This window comes from Pipistrellus kuhlii, unplaced genomic scaffold (genome assembly GCF_014108245.1).
Source record: "Pipistrellus kuhlii isolate mPipKuh1 unplaced genomic scaffold, mPipKuh1.p scaffold_m20_p_17, whole genome shotgun sequence".
Taxonomy (NCBI): domain Eukaryota; kingdom Metazoa; phylum Chordata; class Mammalia; order Chiroptera; family Vespertilionidae; genus Pipistrellus; species Pipistrellus kuhlii.
In genome coordinates, this window is record NW_023425482.1 from 9,068,087 (window position 1) to 9,087,734 (window position 19,648).

At 41.8% G+C, this 19,648-nt stretch overlaps 1 protein-coding gene across 1 annotated transcript in view; it reads right to left on the reverse strand.

Annotated features, from left to right (window-relative positions):
• The window catches only part of CDH13 (cadherin 13), a 1,012,190-nt gene that overhangs the window by 303,476 nt on the left and 689,066 nt on the right, over positions 1 to 19,648 (reverse strand). The window lies entirely within an intron of this gene.

A 19,648-nucleotide genomic window follows, 5' to 3' on the forward strand; every position in this document is an offset into this window, starting at 1 on the left:
CACCTTACTTTCCTTCCTTGTCATCTTGATGTGTCTAGAGATGCAATAGCCACCTCATAATTAACTATTAGGCAGCAAATGCACAGACGAAAAGCCACTATGCCGACAAGGGTGCGGACAGCTTATGTTCTTGATGACTGACAACTGTTGAGCTGCCCTTAACTGCCTTTCTCCAGGCACTTGATGAATTCATTCAATGTATTTATTGCTTAATCTATGGTGGGTGGTTGGATCCCTTTACTTGAAGTTAAAAGTAGCTTAAACCATTAACCCTCCTCTTGGTGGCTGTTATTCCCCTTGGCCTCACTGATACTAGGCTCACTGAGCTTTATCCTTCTCTGACAGGGTTCTTAACCAGTTCCTGTTCCTCCTCCCACCTCAGTAAAGTGCTCCCCTCAGTTCTCTATGCAGCCCTTTTCCTCACTTCTTTCCACAACCTCCCTAATTAATTCTACCCACTCCCACAGCTTTTACTATCATATGCATGCAAATAACTGGCAAATCTAACTTATTTCCTTTATCATGATGATGTAATGGTGGACTGGGCTGGGTCTTCCACAAAACCTCCCATCTAGGCAGTAACCTGTCTCCGTGTGGCAGGCGTGGCAGGCATCAATGGGATCCACTTCTTAGCTATCCTAATTTTCTGAATAAAGAATTCACTTTCCTTCTGCTTCCTAAGAAGTATAATAGAAAGTGTGCAAAGTATTCAACTTGAATAAAATATGTCTTTTTTTTTTTTTTTTTTTTTTTGCATCTTCACTTCCCTTTCTTGCATTCTTCAATTGTTATAGTACTTCCTGTTATGTTCATTTGGGGAATTGACAATGTAACATTGCTTACTTTTCCTTTGACTATTTCTTTACCCTTGTACCATTATGTAATGTTCATTTTCTCCTATCCTTCTCCCAAGGTCCTCTCTCTATTCTCATCACGAAAGAAAGCAAATATTAGAAAAAAAATTGTTGATGAAAATGAGATGAGGCTCTAGGGGTGTCGAACTCAATCAGAGAAGGGGCCAAAATCTAAAATCCAGCCTAAATCGCGGGCCGAATGGTTTACTGAACAGTCATAAACTGTCATTGTGATGGAAACGCAGAGGAGTGCAGTGATGACAGCGCGGTGTGGGCCACATTGCAAGGCCTGGCGGGACGGATTTGGCCCGCGGGCCTTGTGTTTGACACACGTGCTCTAAACCTATTAGAAGATGTGGGCCCCGGTGCAGCCTCCAGCCAGAGCTGAAGTCATGTCCTTCCCTGAAACCTGAAATGTGGGTGATGACAGCAATGCCTGCTATTTAATCAGCACCTAATATCTGCTGAGTAATGTGCACACATTAGCATGTGAGAAACCTTGAGTAAGATCTTACTAACATATTCCAGGAGGCCTGTATCCCCAGATCTCTTGGAATGGCATTGTAGAATGATATCCATGGCTCTGAATTGTTTCTCCTCTAATTAGCATTACTCTCTATGCCTAAAAGCACATGGAACCTCAACCACTCCTAATTCTCTAAATCTGTGTCCAGCCAGACGTGCTGCTCCAAATTTCACATTAGTTCATGATAATTGATGCCCTCACCTGGTGGCTATGTCAGTGATGTTTTTAATCATCCACACAATTCCTTGGTAGAACAGCTCAACTTAGTTCCTGAAGGGTGGGTGTAAAACTTCGTTTTAATTTCTAACATTTACAACACCTAACTCCATGCTCTGACTAGAAGAGTGTCTCTTATATTAGGTATTTTTTATTCTGGCCATCTGTAGGAAATTAACTGTTCTCTATTTGAAATCTGATATCATTCTTTAAAATTGATGTCTAGCTAACCTACCTCCCTAGATGAAATTTGAGTCATCAATTCTCTCAAGCTAGAATGTAGGTATATAGTATTCAGAACTAAAGCTTCCTTTTAAAAAATGGGCTATTCAGAGAAAAGAAACTCCTGTTGTTATATAAAGCTGAGTGTACAATACCATTTATTAAGATTGGAAGTAAAGTGTCCAATAATTTTAGGTGCTATCCCGACCTGCTAGGAAGAAATCACCAGAGGAAAATTCCTTTTAGAATATCTATTTCTTGGTATGTAACTGCCATGTCAGTATACAGATGGGAATGTCTTGGGAGTGACTTATTGGTGAATTGTCTTACATAATACTGTGGGTTTGGGGGGAGCTTATCAGGAAATGGGTTGAGTGAATTCCTCCCTGTTAGGAAAAATGCTACAACCATGGTGATGCATGGTCCAATGTGAAGGCAACAGTGTGTGATGCCAGGGGATGATTACAGTATCAATGGAGGCCCAAATGTATTCCTAAACTATAGCATGGCTGGTTCAGTCTGGGAATAAATTCCACCCCCTCCCCCCCTTCCTGTGTGACTTTGGATAAGACACTCAACCTCTCAAGGCCACAGTATCTTCTTATTGTTGTAATAGGAATCTAATAGCTGCTGTCTAGTCCATGTAAAGTGGCTGAGAGATGGTCCTGGCTCAATAAATGTTAGGTATTATTATTGGTGGGATATGATAGCGGCTCTATAATGCTTGCTTCAGTTGCTATCAGTATAGGACTTGAAATCCTGCCCCGGATGTCTCTTCTGTCCATGCAGAGTGTGGCACAGGGTTGATACTCAGAAGGGTAATTGGCCACATATACAAGACACCATCAGTGCTGGGAATCTAATGATTGTAAACAAGTAGTGTCAAAAATGACAGGTTGTTTCCAACATCTGTTCTCCCTCCCATTCTTACATAATAATGCAATTTTCAGCCAGATAGATGGCTACCCAAAATAAATATCTCATTTTACAGATTTGTTTGCAGTTAGCTGTGTTCATTGGATCCATTATTTTGGACAACAGGATATGAATACAATTATTGTGTAAAATGTCTGAGTTATTTCTTTAAAGGGGGGGGGGTGCCCTCCCTCTTGACTCCTTCCTTCCCATGAATGTTGGAACACAGATGTGGTAGTTTGCCAACATGGACCCCGTGGATGGGGGTAGTGCCAAGCACCAGCCAAATAACCACACGGAATGGAGGAAGCTGGGTTCCAACTCCAAGGAGCCACCACACTAGCCCTGAAATTCTCTGCCACTGGGCTTTTCCATGAAAGAGGAAAGAAAGAAGAATATTTTTTTAATCTCTTTAAGTCACTATATTTCAGGCTATAGGAGAGCAACTGAACCCAAAGCTATCTAATATCAATACACACAAAATGATTAATTTCATCAACTTTTATGTGTACTACATAGAAAGTAAGTTCCAAATACTTCACCCAACAATCTGTTCATTCGATATTTATTCTGGTAATATTAGAGAGTGCAGCAATGAATGGAACCCTGACTGGCCACAGATACCCCTTCAAAACGTGGCTCCAGCCTTTCTTTCTTGGTGAATGTTCTGCAGTGTACTCTGCCACTTCAAACACCCTGGCATGTACACGGATATGTTGTTCTCCAGCAGTGGGATGCCTCTTCTCCCAACAAACTCCCATTTTACTTTCTGGACTCAATGTAAATACTAACTCCTCTGAAACTCCCCTATGATCTTCTCCAACCTGCCCACAAGGTAGAATTGCTGCCCCCTGTTTTTATGAACCTATAGCACTTTGTCTAGACCATGTCAGGTTCTGTGTGGAGCACAGGCAAGACACACTTGGATTTGAATCCCAGCTCTCCCACTATTAACAATGCACTTGAACAAGTTACAATATTTCATTTAGTTCATGCTCATTTCCCTACCTGAAAAGAGTTATAAACAAAATTTACATCATTGGGCTGTGGAGGGGGTTAAACGAGAATCCACATAAAACTTAGAGTTTAGAACATGGCATGCAGTAAAGTCTCAATAAATCTTTATTATGATAAGATGTAGCTGTTAAGCTACCATCATTCATCTACCTGGATTTCCCACTCTTCTCAAGTCCCTGGAGGGCAGGGACAGCATCTCTGGCATCTTATTGGTATCCAGCACTTAGTACAATACTGGGCATGTACCACACTCAATGGATGCTCCTGGAATCTACCAACCAATGAATTAATGAATGAAGGAGAGTTTTCTGGGTTTAAGGGAATTAAAATTAAACGTATAATCTGCTATCTTCTAGATGTGTCTGGAGTGGGGAGGTAGAAGTCTTCTGCAGATAGTATTAATGAAGAAATAAGTGTCTCCTCAATAAACCTATGAGGCCACAAAGGGTGGAGTGGGATGGGGACAAGCTGGCTACAGGTTTCCTTGAAGGGAAGGGCCAGCCTCGCTGAGAGTCAGCCTTGAGGGAGGCAGGCCATCACTTCCACATGCAGCTCTGTTCTGCTCACTGGATCAGGCACTGGCTGCTGCTTCGCTGATTTAGAAAACATGGAATGTCACAAAAGCAGTTAGAAGTTGGGTGGTACCTGCAGGGCTTTCATGAGTTTATGGACCTTCTGCTATTCCCTGTCAGAACAGAAGCATCTGCCACAGATTCTCCAGATGACACCTCACGGACCAAATGGACCTAAGACTCCTTAGAGGAGGAAACCACCTCTCCAGAGGGGAGAGGAAGCAGGAGCCTTACCATTCCAGCTTGAACCAGAGTCTCTTCCTGTGTCACCATCTCACCAGCTGTCACCCATAAGTCATAAAAGAATTATGACAATGTCTTAACTCATATCACCACAAATCCATCTCTCTGTTTTCCATTTTTATTAAAAACAACAACAACAACTACAAAACAACAATAACAACAACAACAACAACAACAAAACACATGAATTCTTAGGAGGCAGAGATCATAGGCCAAATTCTAACATCACATCCTCTTCAAAGGAGTCCTTAGACAGAATCTTTGTAAAGATCCAATCAAACTCTCCTGACATTGGATGAAGCCTGACTTGTCACTGGAAGTCTGCCCCATTCCCTACCACACTGGCCCAATGCCTCATGCTGCAGGAACAACCCCCTGTCCTGTGTGGATGAAAGAAAGCCCGGCATTTTCCTTTTGCTTTAAGAAGGATAGAAGCTACCCTAAAACTACTATAGTTCTTTTGATTTGGAAAAAAAAATTCAATGTTGCCATGGGCATTACATTTCCCCAGGATATCTGTATTTATTAGGCTATAAATTTTAGCAAGTAACAGTTACTGAATACTTAGACTGTGCCAGGCTAAATGCTTTTTATAAAATTTTTTTATTTACAGCAATCATTTAAGCTAGAGCTGGTACAACCTTCCATTTTCTAGATATCGCAAGTACAGCACAGAAAGGGGAAGTAACTCATGGAAAGCCACACAGCTAATGCATAGTAAAACCAGCATCGAAACTTAGCTGATGCTGCAGAAACCTTTTACCTAACCACCTGCTCTACTGCATGATTAAAAAGAAGGAAGGGTCTGGCAGAGTAAAAACAGGCTTAAACAGAAAAAGTACATTTTCTCTGGGCTTTGAAGGATATGTAGGAGTTCTCTAAGATGAGGAACTCAGAAGGATGCTAGGGTGGGGAAGGGGAAAATGTATTTCTCTCTCCAGGGGACTGGATCCATTTTGCTATGAAACAATTTTTAAAAATTCAGTGACATCTCAGGCCCCACACTGAAGGACAGAGGGATTTATCCAAGTATAATAGAGAATCCTGATAGCTCACACACTGGGGAAAATGGGATATGTCTGTTAAGTCCAAAATTATATCTCTACAGCCTGTCTCTTCATAAGAGAGATGTCTGGCGATAGGTCTACAGCACTGGCTGCTTCCTTGGATTTTTTTTTCTAGTTTCTGCAAAAATATTTAAAACACATTTGTCTTGTCTGCTCAAGTATTTGCTGCAACCTTTCTGCCTTAAGGTCATAAAGTGGAAGGCTCTCTCTCCCTCTCTCTCCCCCCTTCAGTCCCTCTCTCTCTCTTTTGCCAACTGGTACTATGGTTTCAGTGAGAAAGATGAATTATAAAGGAGGGAGGGAGGGCAAGGCCAGGGTAATCGGGTGCTCTAGGGGGCTACACTAGAGAAGAGGGCTCCACTGGCCAGTGGCAGTGAGAGTAGAATGGGGAAAAGAAGAGGGAAATATTCCAGGTGCAGCACTTGCTGACTGGCAGGTGAAGAAAAAGGGGCATGAAGGTGGTCTTGGGAAGGGAGAGAAAAAAAGGAGAAGGTGGCACTTTAAAGGAGAAGAAGTTAAGTTTATTTCAACCTTTTGTTTGAGCAGAGAAGGTAGCACAGTGAGGCAGTCAGAAATGTGGGTCTAATATCAGACTGCCTCGATTCATATCACAGCCCCACCATTTACTATGTGACCTTGAGAAAGCTGTGTGTTCTTGAGCTAATTGATTAACCTCTCTGTTTCCTCATCTGTAAAATGAGAATAATAATAGCAGCTGCCTCATAGGATTGTTTTAAAGTAAACAAAATAATCCATGTGAAGCACTTAGATATTACTTAGGAAAGGTGAGCTAATAACATTATAGATAAAAAATACTACATTTTATTATGGCCAGCACTTCAAGAGTATTTAATATGTGCTGGGCTTTGTTCTAAAGAGCTGCAAATGTTAGCATATTATTCTTATTAGCATAATTACTAAGAAGAATCCTATAAGGATCACAAGAATCACAAAAGGCAAGTACTGTTTTTTATATTTTTATATTCTTTTTAGTGATCAGAAAACTGAGACACAGAGAGATTAATTAGGTAGCCTGAAGACACACAGGTAGTTGGTGGCAGTCTGACTGCAGCCTCTGTGCTTTTATCTGCATCCCTTTTCAAGCAATTAGCTGTGCCTCACAGACAGCTGTGTGGAGATGCTAATACCAAGATGGAAATTCAAATCTGGACACTGAGGAGAGAGGTCAGAGCTTGAAATGGTTCCTTTGGGAGGCATCAGTGTGGATGGTAGAGCTCAATCTGGGGGCATGGGATTCCTACCAATGGAGAAAAGAAAGCATTACTAGCTCAATGTGGAGGAATACTTATGCAAGGAAGAATAAGGTCTAGCAAGGAAAACTGAGGTGCAGGTGAGCCAAATGAGGACAGGTAAAACAAGGAAAATGCTCCATAGATAGATTTGCTCTTGTGGAGGTCAAAACAAAGAAGAGAAATGGCTATTGAATGTAGCAATTAGGATCTTTTTAGTAAGTTCCTGGAAAGTACTTTCTTAAAACCATAGCAAGATGGGATATGGGTGTTTGTTAGGAAAGTGAATTGCCAACTCTTCTAAGGTTTTCAAAGAACAGAAAGAGAAGGAAACAGGTGAATAAGAGGACAGGGGAAGGAGGGCTGTTCTGAGGCGAGGGAGGTGAAGCCTGTTTATATGGTCACCGTTTCTCTTTAAGTTTCATTTGCTCTAATGCCCTTGTCATGACTTTCCCCAAGATCATTATACCCCAATCTCTAGTTGGGCAGCATTACCACATGACATAGTGAAATTTATTCCATTCCGTTTATAAAGCACTCTTGGCAAAGGGCTGATTAGTTGCCTGGTGAGGGATGAAAGCCAGTCTTACTATGATGTAGTGCGGAGGAGGAGTACCTGGTAATAATTGGGGAAAATTCTATTTTTATTAGGGCCTAAGGCAGTGATCACATTACAGCCAAATCCACTTATGTGCTGCTTTAGAATATCATTGATTATGAGATCTGAAGCCATTTTACGAGGGACCTGTAGCTGGAAGAATGCACATTATAAAATTTAATAGGTTCTAAAATAATTTTAGATAGAACAGAGACCAGAGCTTCCACATTTGAATATTATAATAACATTATGCTAACATTCACCCAATTAAATACTGATTGTGAAATGCCATCACAACTGTTTAATGCTATGATGTGTTAAGTAAAAGAAGCCAAATGTAGAATTGTATGTGCAAGTGGAATAAAATGTCAATAATCAAATGAGGAAAAACAGTTGCTATATTAGGATGACAGGCTTAAAAGTGATTCTTCAGTTTAGTTCTGAAATGTATCTGTTGGTTTTCTAACAGTTAAATTTCTTTAAAAAGGAGTTCATGTGAACTACAGCTTCTTTTACGTAACCGCTAGAGGCCAGGTGCACGAAATTCATAAACTTGGGGTGAAGGGTCCCCCAGACTGGCCTATGCCCTCTCACAGTGCAGGAGCCCCTTGATCAATTGCCCCAAGGAGGTAGGCAGGAGCTGTGGGCCCCACCTAAGCACTAAGCCGCAGCCCCCCAGGTCTTGCTGCATGGAGCTGTGGGACCCGACTCTGCACCACACACACAGCATCAGGCCCCTGCCCACCTGTGTGTGCATGCAACCCCGCTTACCCACAAGTGCCTGCTGTACACACAGCTGCCTAGTGATCACTCATTGCAGCGGGAGGGTGTGACAACCACATAGGCTTTTATTACTAGGACTAGAGGCCTAGTACATGAAATTTGTGCACAGTGGGTGTGTCCTCAGCCCAGCCTGCACCCTCTCCAATTTGGGACCCCTTGAGGAATGTCCGACTGCCCATTTAGGCCTAATCCAGGACTGCTTGCTCCCAACTGCTCACCAGACTGCCTTCCTAATTGCTCCTAACTGCTTCTGCCTGCCAGCCTGATCACCCCCTAACCACTCCCTTGCCAGCCTGATCACCCCCTAACCACTCCCTGCCAGCCTGATCACCTCTAATTGCCCTTCCCTGCAGGCCTGGTCACCACTAACTGCCCTCCCCTGAAGGCCTGGTCACCCCTAACTGCCCTCCCCTACAGGCCTAGTCCCCCCTAACTGCTCTCCCCTGCAGGCCTGGGGACCCCCAAACTGCCCTTCCCTGCAGGCTTGGTTGCCCCCAATTTCCCTCCTCTGCCAGCCTGATCACCCCTAACTGCGCTTCCCTGCTGGCCTGATTGCCCACAACTGCCCTCCCTTGCAGACCTGGTCCCTCCCAACTGCTCTCATCTGCTGGCCATCTGTGGCAGCCATCTTGTGTTCACATGGGGGCAGGATCTTTGACCACATGAGGGCAGCCATCTTGTGTGTTGGAGTGATGGTCAATTTGCATATCACTCTTTTATTAGATAGGATTCCTTTTGTTTATAGTTCTGAGGGCTAAGTTGCACTTCCTCCCCAGGGTTCATAGATGTCCTGAAACTGTAAGTGCATGGCATATGTACACATGATTGTCCTATATTCATGAAATCTCAAGACAGCTTATGGCTTCACAGTAAATAAGAACCATGGGTGAGGAGTGTTCTGAGCAGCCTGTACATCCCAGCCATGATATCTGCCTGGGAGGAGTGAGTTGTCCTTTTCCCCCTGGGGCCTTCCTCCTTTGGGGAATCACATACAGATGGTGACCTGCCTCCCATTCTAAGGTGGCTTCATCAATGTGATATGGTGGTGATATCTGACTTCTTTCCAAACTCTGTTTGCAGGCAGTCTTACGGTGTGAAACAGAGACCTAGGACTGCACATGTGCACTTAGTTTTTTCTAAAGGGCTCATTCTTGGGGCCATGAGCTTGTGGCTTTACCCGCTGCCTTCTGCCTCCTTCATAGACACACACAGAAACCTCATTCTTCACACACTGTGAGCAGTGTGGGGTAGCACTGCTGATATTGTGGGTTTGGACCCTCTATTTACTCCTTAAGTGCTATGATCACAGGCCTGGGTTTCACATTGATAGGTGGGGATTCCTCTATCTACTATGTGGACTTGTCATGGGAACTAAATGAGAAAGCAGATGTCACCATGCATATGAGATGCACCATCCAAGTTAGTTTCTTTCCTTTCTTTAAGATTTCCTTGCATGATCACACCATCCACTAACGTGTATATTTATTTAAGCACCTACTATGTGTGAAACACCATGACAGGTACTAACAATACAAAGGGATAAAAATGGAATCTGCAGTATCCTAGGCTACTTGATAAATCACATTTAAGAGTAGTATGTGCTAAGTGCCAGAGGAATTGTCAACATGTCTCCATATTTTATTCACAAATGTACTCAGTCAGGTATTTGTTGAGCACTTGCTGTGTGCTAGGCCCTCTGTCTCTGCAGCCATGTGACTCTCAGGCCAGTGCTGGGTGGCAGCATTCAGACAGGCAATGGTCATACAAACAAGGTTCCTTCAGCTGCTGGTAAATGCCATGGAGACAATGCAGCAGGAGTTGTAGCAGAGTGCAGCCCAGTGGGATGCTTATTTAGGAGGGATAACCAGAAAAGACCTCTCCAAGGAAGTGATATTTGAGGTAAGAATGGAATAGAAGTGCTTAGCTCACAAAGATCAGTTTCAGGCTAAAGGAGCACCCTTGTGAAGCTCCTGAAGTTGGAGTGTGCTAGGCACCTCTCAACAGTGGAAAGAGATGGGTGTGTCCGGAGGACGCTAAAGGAGACAGGGTGTGAGTCCCCACTGCTATGGCTGAATCACTAAAACCGGTTTGGCTCAGTGGATAGAGTGTTGGCCTGCGGACTGAAGGGTCCCGGGTTCGATTCCAATAAAAGACATGTACCTTGGTTTCAGGCACATCCCCAGTGGGAAGGGGGAGGGGGTTTGCAGGAGGCAGCTGATCGATGTTTCTCTCTCATCAATGTTTCTAGCTTTCTATCCCTCTCCCTTCCTCTCTGTAAAAAATTAAATATATATAAAAGAGCCAAGTGACCATTAGATGGGGGAGAGAAAAAGCCAGCATGCACAGGCATGTGTTTCCATACTGTGTATCTGGGAAGACTTGGAGCATTAATAGATGAAATAGATTGGACCATCAGTGGCTGCTCCAATCCTGATGCTTCAATGCTGGTAGCTCATTATCATTGTGATTTGGTGACTGCACTGGGCAGTAGTTTGTGGGTACTGAATACTATCACTGAGTTCCACAAGAAAACAGACTAAGTGTTGGCAGTAACCTGCCAATGACTTGGTTGCTTGAGTGTGATTAAGTAGGTTGAACTCTTTTTGTAATACTCTTCATAAAAAGTTCAATGGAGAATAAAAAAAGAATTTGTAAGATCAGTATATATAAATGGGGCATATTTAAAAGCAACTCACAAAGACATAATAGAAGAAAGAGAGAAGGTCCTATGACTGCAGTGTATAGCAAGAGTTTGTAAAAGACCCTCATGCAAAATGGGGGGAGTTTGTGTTGCATTCAGCGTATTGCTTTTCCTCTCCTTTCTCAAAGACCATCAGCCAATAACCCTTATCCTGCTAACCACAGAGATTAGTCTGGCATTATCTTGGTCTGTAGATTGTGGTCAGACACTCTGAAATGCTACATGAATTTTCATATTTGGTTCATTTTTCTAACATTTTGGAAGATGGAAGGAAATTGCAGTATAAGAGAGAAAAAGGCTGGAAAGCAAAAAAGCTTTTCTTTTTCAGGAGTAGAAGAGAACAGAAGTAACTACCTACTCCACACTTGGAGGTAGCTTTGATTCTGTGAATAATTTGGATGACAGTGAACTTTGTCTACTTAGAAACCCATGAAAGGCACAGATGCTGAATTCCATTAACAACTTGGCATCTCGGTGCTTCACTTGGGCTGATAAAACCCCATGTTCTACATGGGCTGTGCTCATAATCTTATTACCTGTTAACAGGATTTGTGCTTGGAACTCTGAGGGACCCCTTCACCCACTCATTCACATGCCCAATGTCAAGTGCATTTCGATAACAGTTGGTTCAGACAGAACGTAAGCCCCACTAACCTGCTTAAGGAGGCTTTAAATACTGTCCAGAAACATTTCTCAGCTCATAGTTCAGAAATTCCGTATTAACACGGATAAGCAAGCAGACCCAAGTCAGGATTTAAAAGAAGCCAGTGAAATAACCCGGAATTGGAGATATTCCAAGAGTCAAATCCCTCTGTCTTGTTGAGAAATGGCATGACGCAGATTGTACCACTCAAGAACCTACTTCTGGGGAAAAGATGAAATACTTGGTGGTCACATTTTACATGATCCAGGAGGGAGTGTCACTGTGGGAGAGACACTATTTTCAAGAAGGAAATGGGCTAAGGAAATGTATGTTGGTAATTTAGTCATTGTGAAGCACAAACTGGAGTAGATGAGTGGGTGGATCAAGATGGATAGTGAAACTCAGGCAATGTTTACTGAGATCTGCTCAGATCACCCAGTTGCTTCTGGGGAAGGGTGAACTGAATGCATCCCAACCTAGGCTTTTTACATCCTTGTCACAGCCCTCCGCCTGGGGAATTATCCTTCTGAGGGCAACCCTTAATTGGTCACTGATGGGAAGTGGTCTATAAACTGCCCAGCTCCCACATCTCTCTCTGAAGCCATTTTTTTTAAAGCAGTCTTTTCTATGTTTTCTGGTGGGATTTTCTCTAGTCTCATGGAAGTAACTTGGCTGGAGAATCACCAGTTATTGGCCGCCTTTTCTTCCTTGTCTTATTCCCACACTTTCTAATGGTATCTTCTGCAAAAAACAAATTCTGTTGAAAACTTCTGCCTCTCTTCTAGAGAAAGCAAAAAATAAAATCTCCTTCACCCACTCACCCGCCCTGACTCACCCATGCCCCTTAAAGCATCGATCACCCATTTTTCCTAGCAAAGACAGCTGGATGAAGTAAAGAAGCCTTGTGCTCCTAACTCTGGCTTTGCATTTACATCACATCCCTCTTTTTCCTTAGCCCTCTTCCATGCTTCCTGTGGCTCAATAGCTCTTTTCAGTAGAAATATACCAGAGACATGAATTATATACACACAAGGTGGCATGCACAGCAACCATCCACTGCCTTGTTTGTTTGTGTTAACTAAACATTAACTTTATCAAGTTCTTTTTCGAATGACAACTGCTGCATTCTTTCTGCTTCTACTAAAGTTACTTTAGTGTATGGTTCATATGTATGTGTATCTAGGGTTCTCACAGTTTTTAAAAATAATTTATTATATATATACTTTCAGAGAGGAAGGAAAAGGGAGGAAGGAGAGGAGGGAAGAAGGAGGAGAGAGTGTGTGAGAGAATTATTAATGGTGAGAGAGAATCATTGATCAGCTGCCTCCAGCTACTCCCTATTGGAGATAGAACTTGCAACCTGGGCATGCCCTGATAGGGAATCAAACTGTGACCTCCTGCTTCATAGGTCAATGCTCAACCTCGCTCAACAAGTTTCTCATAGTTTTGACAATGGAAAATATATAATTCTTTGTTGTTTAGATGACTTATTAGGCTAACAATGACCACAGTGCTAAGTTATAGTCACATGATTCATGAGTAAATTGTCTATATGTTAGGAGAACAATGCCATGTGCATATTTAGTAGCAAATAAGGACTCTGAAAATTGTCCCAAATTTGGCCAACTCTTTTGGTGCCTTGTTGCTGGGAAGAGAAATGGTCTATTAAGATGCCTGCGGGATGCTGCTACTCTTGGGAGAAGACCCAAGGAATCATTAGGAATGTTGCTGGAAGAGGGCTTAGGAAAATGGAAAAACTCCAAAGAAATCAAGAAGCAAATAGAAACTTTGCCCTTCTAAAATGCCCGGCATAGCAAGTATGCATCTGTGAGTCAATTATGCATTTGTAAGTCAATTATAAAACAAGAAAACAGATGAGTTTAAGACTGAATGTATAATGCTGGAAAGGGTTTCAATTTGGGAGAACAATAATTTTAAGAAATGGTTTTAGGTCAAATGAGAAGGGAAGGCTTCCAAAATGCCTCCTGGGAATTAAATTAAAAAACGAGTAAACTAATTTTATTTGCGGCTTAAATAAAACTCCCCTGAACTGCTTAATGGGCACCTACCTCCTTTTGGTACATTTGAGAGGAAATACAATTTGCAATTATAGGCTAAGGAGATTAATGAATCACTACTTTTTCTTTTCTTTTTTTTGAGAACCAGTGAATAGAAGACATTTTTTTCTGAATTAGAGTCACAGCAAGCTAGCTAGAAAAGGCGAGCAGAGCTCCTCCCTTAACGAATATAGCGGCCTATACATTTCTTTACATTTAGGAGCCAAATAATTTATCTTTATATAAAGAGTTGTCTAGCTAAGTGCCTGACCCAGGGAAGGAGCCTACTAAACATGTAAAATGAGTAAACCTACAGCAATATTTTGGCTTGCTTACTTTAAATAAATGGGCAGAGATGGAGGCAACAACTCTGTTCTCTCTGCCTGGGAGTTGCAGGGCACACATATCATTTGCTAAACAAACCCACATGCACTCGAGTTCCATGAAGATGCGGTGTTTGTCTGCTTTGTTCAGTGCAGAATTCCTGCTCTTAGGGCAGCCTGGCACATAGTAGGTGCTCACAATTATTTGTTGAGTAAACATGGTAAAAGTGATGGAAAGTGCTTTGAAGGTCAAGACCGATTTTAGAAATTCAACTTCGATGAGGAGTTTGATTCATATATTTTATTAATTTAGTTTTTATAAAGCAATTACTGCCCTGTAATAGTCATTTAATAGTTATAACAATAGAAATTTATTAATAATGTGTCAGACACTTCAGATACATGATCTCTTTTCAAATTTATAACAATCTATTAAGGTAGATTCTGTTATCTTCATTTTACAGATAAGAAAATGAAGGTTTAGGAGAATGACTTGATAAAGTATCCTCAGACAGAAAAAAAAATGCAAAGCTGGGGCTATGTCTTAATCCAGGGTGCTCCTCTCTACCCCTGAGCTGAGTCTGAACAAGAACTTGGGCACAGGTGGTTTATTTGCAGGGTGAGGGAGCAGAAAGAGATAAGGGAGGAGAAACACCGACAGAGAAGTGTTACTGAGCTGCATTGCACTTGGGGAAAGGGGCTCGTCCCTGGTCAGCTCTGAGGAAGCAGGTAGTGCATCTCAGGATTGTCTTTCCAAGGACAGGGCTGGACATTGATCTACTAACCCATCTCCGCATTGAGGACATAAAAATCCCTGATCTGGGCTCCCTGTGTTGGTATGCAAGTCCCTTGGCTTTGTTAAAACACTAAGTGGAAAGATGCTGGTGAGGGAGGGGTGTTCATCACAGCTGCAGCTGAGCTCCAAGGAGCTGAAGGCTTCAGCAGGAGGACACCAGTGCTGCTTGCTCTAACTTTATCTGTGTCATTTTATATATATATATATATATGTATATGTATGTATATATATATATATATATATATGTATATGTATGTATGTATATATGTAATTGGTTTCGGGGAGGAAAGGAGTGGGAGAGAGAATCATTAATCAGCCTGCAACCCGGCATATGCCTTGGCCAGGAATCAAACTGTGACTTCCTGGTTCATAGGTTGATGCTCAACCACTGAGCCACACTGGTAGGGCCTGGGTCCTTTTTTAGTTTTAACTAAGCAGCTATGTTTTCTCCTACTGGGAGGGAAGCCAAGAGCAACAAAATGTGATGTCAAGCACAGCTTCTGCCTCCAAGGTGCATATAAACCTAATTTAGAGAAAGGCATGTGCCTCTGAATTTTTGGGAACATACAGGTAAAATTGTATACTTAACTAAGACAGAGCACTAACTTAAGTATACAATTTTACCTATATGTTCCCAAAAATTCTAGTTTAGCACTTCTTAGTTGGGACTCAAGAATCTGTATTTTAACAACTCCACCAGGTGATTCTCACCATGAGAGAAGTTTTGGAAACACTGGTTTAAGGGATTAGGATGTGCACATCTCTGCAGGGCTGGGGTAGGAGACGTTAACCAGGCTACACAGTGTATTTACATATTGTCTTTTTTTTCTGAAAGCATACAGTGTTTTAGGAGAGTTTAGAAGAGGAAGGGAGACTTTTACTTTCCATATTGTGTTGTCACCCCCTGCCTCCTTTTCATTTTTATTATCGGCATCTATTCCTTTTCTTTTGCTAAAAAGAGTTAACTGGTTTTTATGGACCCAGAGAATATAAGCTACTTTGTTTTCTGCTTTTGCCATTTCTGTATTATAAAAACAACAACTAACCAGTGTTTTAAAAAATGATGGTTCACCTGTTAGCAAAGGTAGCAAGATGCTGGGAGAGGAGGTAGTGGCAATCAGACACTGAGCCTGAGGAACAGGAAGCTTACTCAGACACTGAGCTGTTTGCTTCACTAGGAGGCTTCTGCGTCACCGCATTGCCCTCCTTTCCCTGCCCCAATAGGGATTGTGGGGGAGCAGAGGGTAGGAGCACATGTGCAATAGAAGTCAAATGGCACAGGGGGAGATGCTTGACCATAGAGGCCTGTCAGTCTAACCTGGGAAAGAGATGACTGGCTAGGGGGTGGACCCATAGGAAGTGGTTGAAAGCTTGGGAAGTTGATTGGTTATTTTGAAAAAGCTCCTGGAGGTCAGTGAGCAGCATAGCTACTGGTCAAATGGTCACTTAGATATATATATATATATCCCCCCTCATGCCCATGTATATTATGCTACAATAGAAAATAGCAGTACTAAATGATGCATTTAGCACTAAAAGAGCTTGAACAACTTTATCAAGCTCTTTTACTGGCCTAGGCCCTATGTTAACTAAGCATTTCACATGGATCATGTAATCCTTAAGTCCTGTGAAGTTATTTACCCTCATTGATAAGGATACTGAGACAAGTATATAATGACTTTGTTATAAGGATAATGAATGAATGGATAGATGGATGGATGGATGGATGAATGTTTTAGGGGAAGTGAGAAATAAGGTCAGGCAGATAGCACAGGCCAGGACAAAAACTAGGACGAGAAGTTTGGAAACCCATAGCTATAATCAGTGGAGGAATCTATTAGTTTTTACTGGGCAGAGCCAATGATGTCAAAAGTTCAGAAATCTGGAGAACAGGAATCCCAACAAAAGATTATCTCATTTTGCGCTCAAGTTTTAGGATCCCATATAGTGTTAAAGAAGATAAAAAGTTCTTTATAATTCTGTATATAAATAAGAGATTTTTGGTGTGATTTTAACCTCCCTTAAACATGTTAGCTTTATCTAATGCCCATCTTTGTCTCTGTATTTCCCTTCCCGGTGTATCTCTTCTACAGAATGGTCTCTGAGTCATCCCACCTACTCTAACTCCAAGCTGATGCATTAAAAGTAGATGCAAACATTTGACTTCAGCATTTTCTTCCAGTGTAGTTATACCTGAACATTTACATAAAAAGATTATTTTATCATAAATTACTCTTGCTTTTATTTCTCCTTTATATTGAAGTCATGGCACAATATTGAGAGTTGTTTTCAAATGTAGTAGCATTATCTGCGGATCTCATTTTGGGGGAGAAAAGGGGCATTTTGATGCTCTTCACCAAGGGATGCAGAGTCAGATGCCTCTGGGGGCCACACAGGCCTATGTGAGGTGGCCTGTGAATGACCCAGTCAGTGGCAGCCTGCCCGACCCACTCAAAGGTATCCAAGTTTCCATTCTGCTTAAAGGCCCCGGGAAACACAAACATGGCTGCTGCCTTCTCCCAGCTCAAGGACTTCTATGGTAGGACTCCATTCTAGAAAGGGGTGAATCGTTGAGAACCAGGGGGTGTCCAGCACAATTCCTGCTTTGCTAATCTGTCCCGAACAAGCAGTTTTTCTTCAAAGCACTAAACTCATATAGCTCACCTCAGCTTTTTATTCTCCTAAGATATTATTTCATTATAACAAACTGGGGCTAAACTGTACTGTTAGCAATTGTGTTGATGTGGTTGCTAGGTAACCAATTTGCCCCTTAGGTTTTAGAAGCAGCTGAGGGTGCTAAATATCACATAATAAATCAGGGTGTAAAGGGAGTTCAGACATGCTTTAAGAAGCACTGTCCTCCAGAAGGGCAGATTGTAATTGGTTATTGATGAGATTAAAAAATTAGGATCCAAGTTCAATTTAAAAATGTGGGTACACAAACAAGGAGAAGGGGACTTACAATGCCCAGGAGTAAAGGGAATGGTGTAGAAAAGAAATTATAGTCTCATTACTTAAATTAGGTAATGCAGCTTAATTCAAAGAAGACTAAAATCCAAATTGCTTGCTAATAATGATAATGATAACGATAGATGTAACAATTGACCTCCTGCTGGCTTCATATGTGTCTGGCACAATGCTGGTATTTGACTTGCATCCTATCATCTAAGTGGTACCAATATACAGGGTAGACATTATAACTATTTTATAAATGAAAAAAACAGTGCAGGACTCAACCTGGGTTCACTAAACACAAATCACACCAATCTGACCATCCTTCCTGAAAAGGATTACTAGGTGAGGTGTATTTTAATTTCAGCAAAAGGAATTGGTTTGAGCTATTTCTGTGGATTGGTACATATGATTTGGCCAATAAAATGGATTTGAGGTGGCCTGGATAATCCTGTCCCCGTGGTGCAAAGACATTAGCAGGAGCTCTCCTGAGGGCGGGTCACTGTTCCCTGCCCGGCTCCATAACTTGTCAATATTGGTGAGGATGAGCTTGTGTAAGCACAGAGCTGAGAAAGGCAGAACCTCTGGTCAATAAGGGGCGCTCTGGGAATCAGACAGTTCAGCTGGGTGAATAATAGTAATAATTGTCATCATATTCATCAAGAAGAAGAAACAGGATAGTTTACACAACTTGAATCAAAGTTAAAAGTAACCTTTGGGATGACAGAAAATAAAAAAAATTGATTGCTACCCCTGTGTATTCTATGAGGAAAGGGAATGAGAAGAAAGAGATAACAATACCTACATTCAGGAATCTCTCTCTCTCTCTCTCTCTCTCTCTCTCTCTCTCTCTCTCTCTCTCTCTCTCTCTCTCTCTCTCCCTTTGTAAAATAATTCCTTCGTGATCATTGCAGTTGCAGAACTCCTTGTCAAGACCTCAAGCTCTGGAGTCACACTGGGTTCAGATTTAGCTCTGATACTTACTAGTGTATCACTGGAAAAGTTGTGAGGATTAAATAAATTTGTGTAAAGCATTTTCATAATGTAGGGGAAAATGGGTGTGCTCAGGAAACAGTAGTGATTGCTATAATCATTAGTCATAGAAATAATACTAATAGATTGATTTGCAAGACCAAATCTCAAAATAATTACCATAGGATTGAGTGAATCTTAAGTGAACACTACAAGTTATTCTAAGCAACATGGACAACCTGTGGACCAAATGGAAACACATGGATTTATGGGACTTGATTCATCATCCCGTGTCTGTCTCTATTTATCCTATGTTTTCAGGGACCTACTGGAGCCTAAGTGTGGTGAAGGATCAAAGGATGGATAACAGAGAAATGAATGTTTGCACATCTTAAAAGCACTGAGAGGACCCAGGTTTCCAAGTGGTGTTAGTTTAGGAGGCTCCATTCAGATGAAGGCTGTGATTCACAGAATTTATATCATAACTGACGTCTTAGAGTTGGGCCAGCTGGGACTCGTCCCAACCCACAGGCTACCTTTCAAGAAATGAAAACCTGCCTAAGAACACAGACAAACTTCCTGCGTCTGAATGCCAGAAACCCAAACACTTGATCTCCAACATCTGTGCTCACTGAGCCAATTTACAATGAGGAGCAAAAGGGCAGCCATGCACATTCCTGGATCGATTCCTTTAAAAGTCATTCCTTTTGTGGCTATCAAGGAGTCCAAAGATGCCCTCTATATTTTCTCAGCGATCTATTAAATCTTTTCCAAAGAAACCTTATGAGTTATCTAGGCCTGAGGGTGCCCTTCCCTCTGATTACTTGTAGGAATTTAAGGCAAGCATTACAAAGGACTGACTGAGAAAACAGATGTTACCATGAGTTTGGTACATTTGTATTTGTTTGTTCAGTCTTAAGATGGCTATGTATTTATTTATT